The sequence below is a fragment of the Labeo rohita genome, chromosome 1 (genome assembly GCF_022985175.1).
Source record: "Labeo rohita strain BAU-BD-2019 chromosome 1, IGBB_LRoh.1.0, whole genome shotgun sequence".
NCBI classification, from domain to species: domain Eukaryota; kingdom Metazoa; phylum Chordata; class Actinopteri; order Cypriniformes; family Cyprinidae; genus Labeo; species Labeo rohita.
The window spans coordinates 4,450,748-4,466,515 of NC_066869.1; the positions used below are offsets into that span (position 1 = coordinate 4,450,748).

Below are 15,768 nucleotides of genomic sequence, written 5' to 3' on the forward strand. Positions count from 1 at the left end.
AAAAAGATAATAAGCCTAAACAAACTGTTCAGCACCTAGAGAATATAATTTATTTTGGCTTTGGCATATTAGTTACTATGTAAATTTTCTAAAGTAGGGTGACTGGGATTTTTTTTTATTTTTATTTATTTATTTTTAATACTTTTGTGATTTATTTCGATGTCTCCCTAATACATTAGATCAGCACATCACTTTTCACATCAACCACACCAGAAGAAAGAATACAGATATTATACCCAGAGGAGACATGACACACCTATTAGTGTTTTTGTGTCCAAAAAAACCCAACAACAACAAAATCAACTGTGACATAGCTTATGTATTAGGCCTAAAAAGGCCCACCAAACACAATATCACCATAATGCTTTCATAAAAAGCATTATGAAAAAACAAGTACAGAAGTCTTAATAAGAAAATGTATATTCCAATATCAGAAAAAAAAAAAATATTTCTAATCTCTACACAGTTTTAAATTCATTTAAAACTCTATTAACATTGTTTATCTTTGTTTAACATTGTATCAACTTTAAAAAAAAAAATCAACTAAAATTTAAGCATCATGTATGTACTGTATATTGAACTGAGCTTGGCACAAAAAGTGACAGATCATGCACAGTTTATTACTAAGAATATTACAATCTTTATAAATCTATAAAACTGAAGCAGATACAGAAGACATCTAGACATTTACTAGATTATAATAATCTATTTCTCATGATAGAATAAATACAGATAAATGTGATGTATATTAAAAGAGATGTGGAGTGTAAATCAATTACAGTTTTTTCAGAAATAATTAAAGAAATTATAACTGAAAATGGAAGGAAGTAGAAAGGAATGAATAGAAATAAAGAATAACAGACGGAAGCGAGGCGTAGAGATTGCGGAAGTTATTATGTTACATACTCCAGTAATCAGTAGGTGGCGCTACACATCCTTAACGATAGAATTAAACCCGCCAGAAACCAAAATAAAGAAGAGAGATGGGCGGGGTTTGTTTGTTGTTGAAATATGATCATGCGGATACACCTGTGTCGAAACCGAAAGCAACGATATAGAAATGTAATTCTTATGGTAAGCTCATTTTTATGCTTCTGATATCTTGTCATATTATTGTACAATGGTTTCGCTTTCATTTCGCTATCATAGTAAACTCGATTTTTAAACTTTAAAGGCAAATTTAGTGAGTTGTGACTCCTGTAAAAAAAGATTAAACTAATTATAATGATATCGAGCGATAGAGATTGTGCATTATTTTTTTTTATTATTAATTCACGGGTTGTTTACAGTTTGGAATAGATGGAAAGATGGAAATGTCAACATTTAGCTACTGCATTCTACCCTGCTTCTGAGACATTGATTCACAGACGTTCAGGTTTAGTGATGTTTCATTATTACATACAAATGTTTTCTGGATGGATGGCTACAAAAACACCATGCACTCCTATTAAAATAACTGGTTTTCACCTTTCCACCTTTAATATGAAAATGCTAATTAAATAATAAGCAAAGAAATGTGCTTGGACAGAAATAAAATGCCATTGTATATACATGTTCTTTCAGTTGTTTGGAATTTAACACATGATTTAAGACGTGGATTTGCACATGATTTTATTTTACTCATAACCCCTAGGTTAAATATTTTTAGGGTTTGTTAAAAGAAAAGGAAAAAAAAAAAAAACATCTAGGTATCTAAATTATATACTTTACAAAAAGTGGACCACTTTTACCTGAGTTCACCCTACATTAAAAAAATCATTATTTTGGAGGGAGAACAACTAATAAGCATTTGAAAAATGTAACAGTGACATGTCTAAGTTCACAGAAGGTTTATTTGCTAGTGTTTCAATAACTAAAAATCAGTTCTGAAAATAATCATCATCAAATATCATGATCAGTGAGTTGGATATGTGCTGCTGTCACAGTGAATCTGTCAGCGTCGTCATGTTACAGCAGCAGAAACACATCAAGCTCTGAACAGATTCATGCTTTTCTCCTGCTGCTGAAGTGAAATATGTTCAGTAAGACACAAGAGCATCAGTGAGATCAGATACTGACCATGATCATGAGGATCACTCTTCACATCTTCTTCACTACAGTCAGTAAACCATCACTTTATGATTCAGAAGAAAAGAGTCCTACACAAACTGAAGCACCGAATACTCGAGAATGTCATTGTGAGTGTAATATGAATTGTGTTTGTTCTGCTCTGTGTTTCCATATGCAGGTCTGAAGTCAGTTTGTCATTATGGAGAACAGAGAGAGCAGTGAGAGATCTTCATCTGCAGAACCCAGCTGTGTGTCTCTGAAGAGTGACAGATCCATGCCTCTTCCTCCTAAATTCAGTAATGGACCAGTGACCTCTGACCCCAGGTATAACACAATAAGTTCAGATGAAAAAGTAGATGAAAAAATCCATCCTAAAAACATTTATGTGAAGTCTGTTTCACAGTCACCGTTTGACTTTCACTGTAAAAGGAAGAAATGAAAACACAAGATGCACATTCACAAGCATGTTTAAACAGTTTAAATCAGGGGTGATCAACCTTGTTCCTGGAGATCTACCTTCATACAAAGTTCAGTTCCAACCCTGATCAAACACACCTGAACCAACTAATTAGGATCTGAAGTAGCACTTGATAATTACAGACAAGTGTGTTTGATCAGGGTTGGAACTAAACTCTGCAGGAAGGTCAATCTCCAGAAACAGGGTTGAGCAGCCCTGGCTTGAAGTGTAGTTTTTATGTTGCTTATCAAAAACAAAAGTGTGTTACATAACAGTGATCAGAGGATGAATCAGCGGTGGCTTGGTTGTGCACTGAAAACACCGCCATTGAGAAACAGGTTTATAATTAATTTAACAGCTGGCAGAACTAAATGAATAATTATTTATGTTCATCAGAATCTCCAGGAGCAGAAAGAGACAACGGTCTAAATCTCCTGAACCCAGCTGTGTGTCTCTCAAGAGTGACAGATCAATGCCTCTTCCTCCTAAATTCTGTGATGAAGCAGTGACCTCTGACCCCAGGTGAGATATAATGCACTATAAGATTCAACAGATTAATTCATAATAAATGAAACAGCAGATATAAAGCAAGAATTATTTCTGTTTTCTCAGTATCTGCAGTCAGAGATCTTCATCTCCAGAACTCAGCTGTGTGTCTATGAAGAGTGACAGATCCATGCCTCTTCCTCCTAAATTCGGTGATGAAGTAGTGAACTCTGACCTCAGGTGAGATACAATACAGTATTAGACACAACAGCCTGACTTGTAAGAAATTAAACAGCGGGCAGAACTATATGAAGAGTTCTTTCTATGTCTTTTCTCTTGATCTCCAGGAGGAGAAAGAGTCAGAGATCCTCGTCTGCAGATCCCAGCTGTGAGTCTCTGCAGAGTGACAGATCAGTGTCTCTTTCTTCAAAATTTAGTGATGAAGCAGTGACCTCTGACACCAGGTGAGGATAAACATGGGTGAATTAATGGGTGGGTGAATAAGCAAATCAAAATCACACTAAAACCACTGAACTAATTTGTTGCTTTTTTTTTTTTTTTTAAAGAATTACATGAAAAATCCAAAAAACAAAGTTTATATGAATTCTTAAAGATGTATTTTTCGGTAAAATTACATATTTAATCCATATATATATATTCCACATCTTGTGCAATGTTGTCCACCAACAAAAAGTGTAATATACAGCCCATGAAAACAAATACTGTATAGTTAATCAATTTATGTAGGATATGATATACACTGTGCAAAACAAACCAATTAAAATACAAACATTACATTCCAAACCAAAAGAAAAAAAAAACCCTGATTGCTTATTATTTTAAAGCATAGGCTGAAATGAATAAGTTAAAAATGATAACAAATAATAGCAAAAGCATGATGTAGGCTATAGTGTTGTCAAAATACCCACGCTGGTACTGAAATTTAAAAAATATGACAATATCAGCATTTTTTGCATTTTGAGCACTAGCAAATAGATTCTTAAACACCTTGGTTACCCATTGTGTTCTTACAGTCAACAGATATGTCTGTGATTGGCTACAATGATCATCATTTCACGCTCTTCATACATTGCTGATTAAGAACAAGAGCAGGGCTTGGACAGTGCATCTGTAATGGATCAGCAGACTGTGTATCCTGTGTGCTCATAGCCTTATAGATCTGAATCTGACTCATGATGGCTGTTTCATGTCATCTTCCTCTCAGTAGTCTTTCCCTATCACTCTATATTCACACTTATTCAATGTAGGTTATTATTGGCCGTTCACACAGAACGTCTCAGGTTACGTATGTAACCCTGGTTCCCTGAGAAGGGAACGAGACACTGCGTCCTCTAGGGGGCGCTAGGGGGAACGCCGTCTGCGTGACCTGTGTCTGAAGTATACATACAAAAACACCAACGGAGTTGGCCGGCGACAGCCTATGACGTCACTTCCGGTGCGACTCGTCGCTGCCGGAGCGTCACTACCGGCGCGACCACAGTATAAAAGGGTGCCGGTAGAGCAGGACGGTCACTTCTTCGTCTGAAGCTCACATCCTGAAGCATGGCCATGAGCCTAGAGGACGCAGTGTCTCGTTCCCTTCTCAGGGAACCAGGGTTACATACGTAACCTGAGACGTTCCCTTTCGAGGAACTCGAACTGCGTCCTCTAGGGGGCGCTAGGGGGAACGGTTATACCCACGCTGCCATGCTGAGGGGAGTGCCTGACTTAGGAGAGACAGGCACTAAGTACCAACTCCCTAGACTTTAAGGGAGTTGCCCCTGGAATAAGTGACGGCTGTCAGAGAAATATCCCCTACGGCCAGAGCCTGGGCTACCTACCTAACTTACCTGTAAGGGTCGAGGCTGACCCGAGGCAGAGCCCAAGCTTGGAAACCGAGGTATTCCTTCAAGGGGACATGGCCGAAGGCCTAGGAAGTCTAGGCTGGCCTGATTTACAGGAGCCACTGTAGTTCCGTATGATTCCCTCAGGAGTCATAAACAGAGCGCAGCGGTAGCTCCCTGCTCACCTCGGTGAGCGTAAAGAAGGAGCGCGCTAGAAAGAGCGCGCAAAAACCGTTCCTTTTTAGCCTGACAGATGTTAAGGAGAGGAACCCAGGGTGACCGGGGTTTTTTAGCCCTCTCGAGAAAGGGTACGGGCAAAAGCGCCGATACACCTTAACCAAAAGGCGGCGTATCAGAACAGACCTGTATTCCCGAAGGCGGGAGGGAGGTCTGATGCCCCAAGGGGGACGAGTCTCAGCAAACCCTTCCCGCAGAAAGGGGAGCCTCGTCACGCCTTGCCCAGGAAGAGATACAGAGACCAGACCTGAAGGGGAGCCACCTCTTAAAGGCTGCAAAGAAAGCAGCAACATCCCCAGCCCTCAGGCTGTTCTACGGGTAACCTCTCAAGGGGGCTTGTGCCCTTCCCACCCCACACAGACCTATGCTTACCACCTCGATGGAAAGCAAGGGCCCTGCTCTACCAAGGCCCGCAGAACCCTGGGAGCGAGGGCCGAGAAAGAGGCTCCTAGACGTGATCAGAGAATTTCCCCAGAAATAACTCTGACTCGTAAGATGGCGAAACATAGCACAATCCTGCCCACTCCTCAGAGGGGCGACCCGCTAGAACACCACTTTGTCAGGAGCAGGTCTGTGTAAGGGGCGGAAACCCCAGCAGCAGAAAACCCCTCAGGGCAGGATGCAGATCGAGGGTCTCAACCCGGTGGCCTCAGGTCCATGTGTCTATCCCAACGACGGAAGCTCCCTGTGAAAAGATTTTCAAAGGGCTTACCTAGAGATGGGACCGAGACCCTAGAAGTAGTGCTGTAGTGGGGACCTGAAAGCTTCCTATTCCAAAGCCGGAGGCAGATCCAGGCAAGCAGACCATAACCATGGTCAAGGACCAGAGGGGGGTGCTCGAAGAGGACCTACCAAGGAAGCACACAACAAAGCAGGACCCCGACATACAGCAGGATAGACACATAGTACTGAGCCGTACTCACCCCACCGTGGTTCCTGCACATGACTCCGATAGCTCATAAGTTCTCCTGGAGGAACCACCCCGACCATCTGCTTATGACCCAGCAGGGGAGATAATAAAGCAAGGTTATAGGGGAGTAAATCACGCATTGACCAGAACATGCAATGGGCTGCCTACCCAAACCATAGGGAAAAGACAGCATTCACCTGGTCAAGAGACCGCTATTAGAAACCCTGAAAGGGAAGCGATCACCAAGCTCCTATCTGGCTATAATAATAGACAGATCTAGAAAGGTTTCTAGAGACATAAAAATGGATCAAACTCACCCCTCCATGGTTCCCACCATCCGAGCCCTGTAAGGGAGGCCTGAACCATTCTCACCCCACACAGACCTGTGCTTACCATCTCAATGGAAAGCATAAGGCCCTACTCTATCAAGGCCCGCAGAACCTCGAGAACAAGGGCCACAATGTAGCCAAAGGCTCCTTGGAGCACCAGAGAGTTTCCGCAGAAACGACCCCGATTCATAAGATGGCGAGACATAGCGTGATCAAGCCCACTCCTCGGAGGGGCGACTCGCTAGATCACCAAATGGCATGAGAACAGGTCTGTATGAAAGGGTGGAAATCCAGAAGACGGTCTAGCCAGGTGGCGTAGGTCCATGTGTCTATAAAGCATGTCCAGGAGCTCCCTGCGAGAAAGACTTCCGAAGAGCTTACCTGAAGGTAGGACCATAGCCCTAGATGCAGTGCTGTAGTGGGGACCTGAAAGTTTCCCAATCGATATGCCGAAGGCAGATCCAGGCAAGCAAACCAAACCATGGTGAAAGACCAGAGGGGGGTGCTCGAAGAGGACCTACCAAAGGAAACGCACAAGACAGGTCCCAGAAATACAGCATGGTAGACACAAAATAAGGGATCGAACTCACCCACCGTGGTTCCCATGCCTGACTACAGTTACCAGAAAGACCTTCTTGAGAAACTGTCAGACCATCATAGTGGGTCACCTACTTATAACCCTAACAGGGGAGATAACACCATCTAGGCAGGGGCTCAGGGAGACCACTGCTTAAAAACCCTGACTAGGAGCTCAAAGAGATCGCTACTTAGAAACGCTAGAAAGGGGAGCGATCGCCGAGCTAACACCTGGCTATCCTCAGATAGACAGCTCTATGAAAAGGGACAGGTTAACACACAGCTAGCCTCAGATAGCTGCACTTAACCACATAAATAACGCAAAAAGCTATAACCATCCTCAGATGGCTATACTATCCTCTTGATTTTCTGTCCATACCCTCGAGTATGGCAGAAAATTAACACCACAATCGCAACGCGCAGCATATGTTCAACCCCCTGGGGAGCTGAACACGCTCCGCCCACGCGCCAGACCCCCGCGGGAATCAGGCGGAACGGAGCCGCCGCGAATGCGTTGTTAATGCCCGAGAGGCGAACACACTCATGCAAATTCGGGTATAGAGAAGACTCACCTTCCTCCTTTGCGAATGCATCGCGATGAGCACATCCAGTTCCCTCGCGAGCTGGACGCGCTGCTCCCGACCACACACACACAGCTCGTGAGCTTCGTGCAAGCGGCTACGAGAGCACGCCAGTCAATCGCAAGAAATAAGCACTGAATGCGACGGTCGCATTCAACTCCCTCGAGAGCTGAAAGCGCGGCTGACTACCGCACACACAGCCCGCGAGCCCTGTGTAAGCGAGTATGAGAGCGTGTGTGCCTCTCGCAACAAGCAATAAATGCGGTGATCTCGTTCAACTCCCTCGAGAGCCGATATTCGCTTAATCCTCACCATATAAGGACCGTATGATAGGTGCGGGTATCAGAGCGTGCTTGTTTCTCGCAAGAGACAAGCAAAAAGCGCAATAAACTCCACGGAGCAAAAAGCGCTTGCTCTTTACCACACATCGTCACACGCGAGCCATAATTAAAACATTGGTGAGAAACATGCACTCAATCGAGCTTTGGTTACAGACAAAAGGTCAATGAAGACGAAGAAGAGACCGTCCTGCTCTACCGGCACCCTTTTATACTGTGGTCGCGCCGGTAGTGACGCTCCGGCAGCGACGAGTCGCACCGGAAGTGACGTCATAGGCTGTCGCCGGCCAACTCCGTTGGTGTTTTTGTATGTATACTTCAGACACAGGTCACGCAGACGGCGTTCCCCCTAGCGCCCCCTAGAGGACGCAGTTCGAGTTCCTCGAAAGGGAACACATCTTTGCACCTAAAAACTAAGGAATGTTTAAAAAACACACACACAGCTGATGTGAAATCAAATCCACATCAGACGGGTGGGTTGGAGAAGTTTTGAAATTTTTTCAAAATGTTTCAGAAATGCAAATGAGTACCAGAATTATTAGTAACTTAAAAATGAGAAAGAACAATTAAGTTTCAATAAGAATGTTCATTCCAGTTATTCCACAAATAAATTGCATAATGCAAACTCAATAAAAGTCTATATAAATCTATAAATTATATCAATCATATAAGTTTTACAAATCTGAGAAGGTTAAGTCTATAGAAGAAAGTCTAGGCAAGCCTGTGAGCTTCAGAGCAGAAAAGGAGAAGAAGCAGAATAAGAAGCTGAAGTTCTTTGTCTGCATGTGCATTTATACCCTGTATTCTCGAGGAGGTTTGAAACCACCCAGAAGGAGCAATCTTCCTGTGACAACTGTGATATATTAAAGGTCAATAATGGCTATATGATGTTGTGATGTCCGAAAAGGATAATTATAGCCTGTGGTTTTTAGCACTCCCCAGAAGTGCAGAATGGACATTTGGTTCATATATCTAAAAACTGCTGAAACTCAGACATGTGCAGTTCTTTAATATTAAAAATAACAGAGCTATGCACAAGACGTATGTTAAGCTGGAATTAAAACTAGACATAGCTAACCACAAGGACATAGGCCAAGTACAGACTGTATGTGCCAAAACTAGTCACACAAAGAGCTCATTATGTTCAGTACATCTAGTATATGATTCTTATGAGTTGTTAATACAGAACATTATAAAAATTATGAGTTGTTAATAATAATAATTCATAAACATTTGCATAATTAGTTCATAATACATAACTTCTCATATGAGTATGCAAATTTCAAAAATCCCAACACATCAGTGGCGCATATTGCCTGCTCTGCTATGTTGCTCTCAAATACAACAGTTGCAGAGCAACTTGACTGTAAACAAAAGCTTGCAAAGCTTGCAAGCCCTCTGGGCCTTATGATTATCCCACTGTTTTCAAACTGACGTGAGCATGCTGCATGTAAAAGTTTAAATTATTTTAACTTGACATGGCAATCACGTGCAAGACACTGCAAAAGGCACAAGCGAAGTGGTCATAATGTCCACCTAATGACAAATACAAGGTAGTAAGTTTTTAAGGGCAAAGTATTAACAGGATTAAGATCCAAAATAATGGGAACATGGGAAAATTATGTTGGTTAGAGGTTCTGAATTTCAGTTAAGATTACATTCAGATTAATTGTCCCTAATATATCTGTGCACTTTTGTTGTTGTATATAGAGATAGTCAGAATGGAGACCAGGATCCTTCTCAAACAGTAAATGATGAAATACAAGGAGTCAAAGACCAGCTCAAAACCAGCATGAAGGTCAAGTATGAAAGATTATTTGATGGAACAAAACTCCAAGAGAATCAAACCCTCCTAAACAGGATCTACACACAGCTCTACCTCATAGAGGGAGAGAGCGAAGGAGTGAATGAAGAACATGAGTTTGTACAGATGGAGAAAACAGGCAGAACACAAGACTCAGAATACACTCCGATCTACTGCAATGACATCTTTAAAGCCTCATCTGAACCAGGATGTGAAGACAAAGACCAAATCAAGACTGTTCTTACTAAAGGCATCGCTGGAATCGGAAAAACCGTCTCTGTGCAGAAATTCATTCTGGACTGGGCCGAGGGAAAAGCCAATCAGGATGTGGATTTCATGTTTGTGCTTCCATTTCGAGAGCTGAACTTGATCCGAGATCATCGGTACAGTCTTCACACACTTCTGCTAAACTTTCATTCTGAACTTCAAGATCTGGACTCAAAGATTTATGAGGAGTGTAAAGTTGTGTTCATCTTTGATGGTCTGGATGAAAGCAGAATCACACTGATGTTTTCAGATGATCAGAAAGTTTGTGATGTGACTGAGACTTCATCAGTGGGTGTGTTGATGTCAAACCTCATGAAAGGAGAGCTGCTTCCCTCTGCTCTCATCTGGATCACCTCCAGACCAGCAGCAGCCAATCAGATCCCCTCCAAATACATCAACCGTCTGACAGAAATTCAGGGATTCAATGAGTCTCAGAAGGAGGAATATTTCAGGAAGAGAATCAGTGACCAGCATCAAGCCAGCAGAATCATCTCACACATCAGAAGAGCAAGAAGCCTCCACATCATGTGCCACATCCCCGTCTTCTGCTGGATCTCATCCACTGTGCTTCAGAAGCTCCTGAAAGAAGATGTGAGTGCAGAAATCCCTCAAACTCTGACTGAAATGTACATCCACTTCCTGCTGATTCAGATCAACATGAGGAATCAGAAGTATGAAGAGAGAGATCCAGAGAAACTCCTGCAGTCCAACAGAGAAGTGATTGTGAAACTTGCTGAAGTGGCTTTCAAATCAGCTGATGAAGGGCAATGTGATGTTCTATGAGGAGGACCTGACTGAAAGTGGTATAGACGTCACTGATGCCTCAGTGTATTCTGGGATTTGCACTGAGATCTTTAAGGGAGAAGCTGTGATTCATCAGAAGAAAGTGTACAGCTTCGTCCATCTGAGCGTTCAGGAGTTCCTCGCTGCTTTCTTTGTAATTTACTGCTTTTTAACAAAGAACATTGAACCACTGCAGTTTTTTCTGCGTGATTTAAGAATTTACAGAATTTATGAAGATCCTTTGTTTAGACTACAATTTCCAGATGCAACAAATAAACATGATAACCCTGTGTCTGACACATTGCATGATCTACTAAGATCAGCAGTGATTAAAGCACTCCAGAGTAAGAATGGCCACCTGGATCTGTTCCTGCGGTTCCTGCTGGGCATCTCACTGGAGTCCAATCAGAGACTCTTACAGGATCTACTGACGCACACAGAGAACAGCTCAGAGACCATTACAGAAATCACACAATACATTAAAAAGAAGATCAAATTTAATGATAATTTTTATAATCCCTCAGTTGGTCAATCCATCAATCTGTTCCTCTGTCTGCTGGAAATGAAAGATCAGACTCTGTCTAGAGAGATTCAGGAGTTTTTGAAATCAGACGAACACTCAGAGAAACTCTCTCCTGCTCGCTGCTCAACAATTGCCTACATACTAAAGATGTCAGAGCAGGTGTTGGATGAGCTGGACTTCAAGAAATATACCACATCAGTTGAAGGTAGAACAAGACTGTTACCAGCTGTGATCAACTGCAGAAAAGTACTGTGAGTGTTTAATTATTAACAGCTAAAGAATCATGTTTAATAATGAATCTGGCACCTTTAAAATTAACCCTTTCCAAAATTAGAGATTTTCTCTTAAATATCAAGCTCAGAGTCTTAAATGAGTCATGAAATGGCTTTCCATTAAATTAATATGGCCCTTAATGTTCTTTTATAATGTAAGTAAAGATTTTAGCTCAAAAACAGACATGTTTGCAGATGATGATTAATTATAGTCTTAGTCTTACTGTTGTTGGTAAAAGGCTGCTGTTGTGATTGTCTTATGTGATTTCAAATACTGGATACGTCGTGTCACTTGTGTTTCAGGCTGTAATATTAAAAATGTTCCAGGTTCCATAGGACAGACAACTGGCAACTTTAATGTTATTTCCTGATTGGATTAATTTTGTTATTTCATCTCTTTTAGTATTTCTGCCCATTATCTCATTGGTCAGTGCTGTGAGAGTTTAAGAGATGATTTAAGAGATAATTTATGGTCGGTCATAATTTTGTTGTGTGTCTGTAGATGATCTGACTTGTGTGTGTTTTGTTCTCTTTCAGTCTTTCTGGCTGTAATCTCACTGCTCAACATTGTGAAATTTTGTCATCAGCTCTTCAATCCTTTAACTGTGTCCTAATAGAGCTGGATCTGAGTAACAATGACCCACAGGCTTCAGGAGTGCAGCAGCTCTCTGATGGACTGATGAGTCCAAACTGTCAGCTGCAGATACTGAGGTATTTAAGAACATACAAGAGATGATTTATGGTCTGCTGGTCAAGATGTTGGTGTGTGTAGATGATTTGAGTGATCCGTGTGTTCTGCTCTCTTTCAGTCTTTCTGGATGTAATCTCACTGCTCAGTGTTGTGAGAGTTTGTCATCAGCTCTACAATCCTCAAACTGCGTCCTGAGAGAACTGGATCTGAGTAACAATGACCTGCAGGATTCAGGAGTGAAGCTGATCTCTGACGGATTGAAGAGTACAAACTGTCAGCTGCAAATGCTGAGGTATTTAAGAAAATATAAAAGATAATAAGTGATAATAATCAGTTGGTCATAATATCGGTATGTGTAGGTGATTTGACTGATATTTGTGTTCTCCTATCAGTCTTGTTGGCTGTAATCTCAGTGGTCAGCACTGTGGGAGTCTATCATCAGCTCTACAATCCTCAAACTCTGCCCAAACTCTGAGAGAGCTGGATCTGAGTAACAATGACTTACATGATTCAGGAATGAAGCTGCTCTCTGATGGACTGAGGAGTCCAAACTGTCAGTTGCAGACACTGAGGTTTGAGTTTCACATTCAGTTTTATTAATTTTGTTTTATGAAAAGGTAAAAAATTAGGGCTGAAAAAAAAAATAGGGTTGCCCCATAATAGTCCACTACTGTTAGTTGAAAAGAAGAGGCTTAAATGACAAGAATTTTTTTAGTTGATTAGTCTCAGGAAAAAAATAGTGGTGTGATGGACAGAAATTCAAACATTTGCCTATTATTCATTGGCCTCAAATATGCCTTATCACTTGAAACATGTAAGTAGTAGCAACTTAACATGACGGCTTGCTCGCTCTAACATTAAACTAGGAAATGTGCCCTAATATTTGACACATATGTTTGTGTAGAATGTGGAAGCTGAATAATAGTAGTGATATACTCTGTCAGTTTTGGTCATATGGATAAGAGTAATACATCATTTAAAGGTGTTAAGTGTCTACTTTTATTTCTGTAATCTCACAATAACAACAAAATATTGTGCTTTTGTAAAATAATGAAACTCATCTTTAGAAACGTGTGTGTCTGTAGATGATCTGTCTGTGTGTGTCTGTAGGTTGTCTGGCTGTATGGTGACAGAGGAAGGCTGTGGTTATTTGTCTTCAGCTCTGAGTTCAAACCCCTCACACCTGAGAGAGCTGGATCTGAGCTACAATCACCCAGGACAATCAGGAGTCCAGCTGCTCAAACACAAACTGGAGGATCCAAACTATAAACTGCAGATACTCAGGTATGTCAAACACAACTATAGGGTTATGTAGCAGAGCCAGTTATCTAAAAGACAAGTAAACAGGAACAAATAAACAAATTACAAGGAGAAGTGCAAATAATTACAACAGAATAAAGATTTTGAGCTACAGGCAAAAGAAGTGAAAAAACGTTTTGGTGGAATTTGAGGTTTTCACAAAAATGAGTTAATTAAGCCCTGTTTTAGGGATCCTAATGCACCACATAATAATTAAACATCTAAAATGATCTTTGTATGTTTTCTGAGAGGAGTACCTTTTTCTCTGCTGACTTCTGGACGACTGCTACTGCTTCTCACTATAAGTTGTAGGTCTATTGTTGAAAAGTGCAGAATTCCAACTTTATGAATATTCATATCAAATTCTCAATAACATGAGTCCAAACCAGTGAAATATGATATTTAAACCCATGCTGATAAAAACAAAACGATCACGCTGACTGACATTTGCAAAATGCAAGCGTGAAGATGAAAAAGATGCGCCTCTCCGAGAGTACATTATTGCGAAATATGTCTGGGCAAGATTCACACAAACATAATCTGTTATATCTTACATGAAAGTTTAGTTAATGGTTGGGGAAAAATCTGATGTGTAACATTATTTTAGATCCATGCATTACAGTGGGTCTTAATATATATCTGTCTCTAAGTTAATCAAACATAAAAATCACTTGCTGCTCTTGACTAAACTCCTGTTTATATGCATCTCTGTTCTTATTTTTAGTAACAAAGATAAAATGAAAAATAGCTATATTGTGATTAATAACATAGTAATTATTACTATTAAGAAAAGAATTGGAGGAAAATATGCACCAATGTTGCTTTGGTGATTTCGCTTTGGAGTCTTCAAAAACTTGAACTAAATTTTTCTCAAAATCAACTCAAACATGACTCTTATCAGTCTCAGTAATTTTTGAAAATCTTTGAAATTTTTTGAAAATTTGCTCATTCTGACTCATTTTGCCAGCATGGGTCAGATTTGTTATTGTGTTTTCTAGTCTAGTAACAAAACAAATGGCTTCACTAGCCTGTTAACTAATATTACATGTTGATGAAGTGTTTACTCTAGATTTTGTATGTTTCAACAATTGGGCATAGATAGAAAAAGGATCTACCAGCCGTGGTCAATTTTTATTATTCTAGGTATTATCAGTTGGCCAGAATTCTGAGACCACAAGAGACGTGTAGGACACTTATATATTTTATATATTTTATATTTTATATATTTATATGTTAAGAGCTCACTTCACAACACAAACTCTTTAGATCACCCACCCCTAACATTATCTACATTAATGTGTGTTTGTGTGTTTATAGTGTGGATCATGGAGGAGAGATCAGGATGACAACAGGACTACGAAAGTGTACGTTTACAGACATGCACACACACACACGTTGGATTTTCATTTTTTTCTTTGGGGACATTCCACTAACATAATAATTTTTATACTGTATGAACTGTATTTTCCATCCCCTAAATGTAAGAATGTTCAGGACCAGCTTATACAGCTCATGACCAGCTAAGGACCAGCTCATACCAGCAGCCATGCTTCAAAACATACCAGCATATGCTGTTTTGTTGCTCTAGATGTTTCTCTCTTCTTGTGTTCAGATGCCTGTGATCTCACACTGAATCCAAACACAGCACATGCTCAACTCATCCTTTCTGATGGGAACAGGAAGGTGATGCGTGTGGAAGATCATCAGCCGTATCCTGATCACCCAGAGAGATTTGATGAATATTTTCAGGTTCTGTGTGTTGAGAGTCTGACTGGACGCTGTTACTGGGAGGTTGAATGGAGTGGATCTGCAGATATCTCACTTTCATACAAAGGAATCAGCAGGAAAGGATGGAATGACTGTAAGTTTGGATCTAATGACAAATCCTGGAGTCTGAACTGCTCTGGTGACAGTTTCTCTGTCCGTCACTATAAGAACTACACTGATATACCTAGTGTCTGTTCATCCTCTCATAGAGTAGGAGTGTATGTGGACGTGTCGGCCGGCTCTCTGTCCTACTACAGCGTCTCTGACACACACACACTCACACACTTACACACATTCAACACCACATTCACTGAACCCCTCTATGCTGGATTTACAGTTTATTATGGTTCCTCTGTGTCTTTGTATGATATTAAATGACAGAGAGACTCTCTGTAAATCCTCTTTCTGATGTTCACATGCACACAAATTTTGGATCATTACATTTGTATTAATTCATTTAATATAAATTAATACTGGAAGAGGTTGGATGTGCTCCAATAATTCATTTATCTCCAGTGCCATTGTGAGTTATGCTCCAACCAAATGTTGATCTAA

The 15,768-nt window shown here is 40.7% G+C and overlaps 1 pseudogene; it reads left to right on the plus strand.

The window, feature by feature from the left end:
• Positions 1-1,977: 1,977 nt before the first annotated feature.
• LOC127164055 (NACHT, LRR and PYD domains-containing protein 12-like) lies at positions 1,978-15,687 on the plus strand (annotated as a pseudogene).
• Positions 15,688-15,768: the final 81 nt, after the last annotated feature.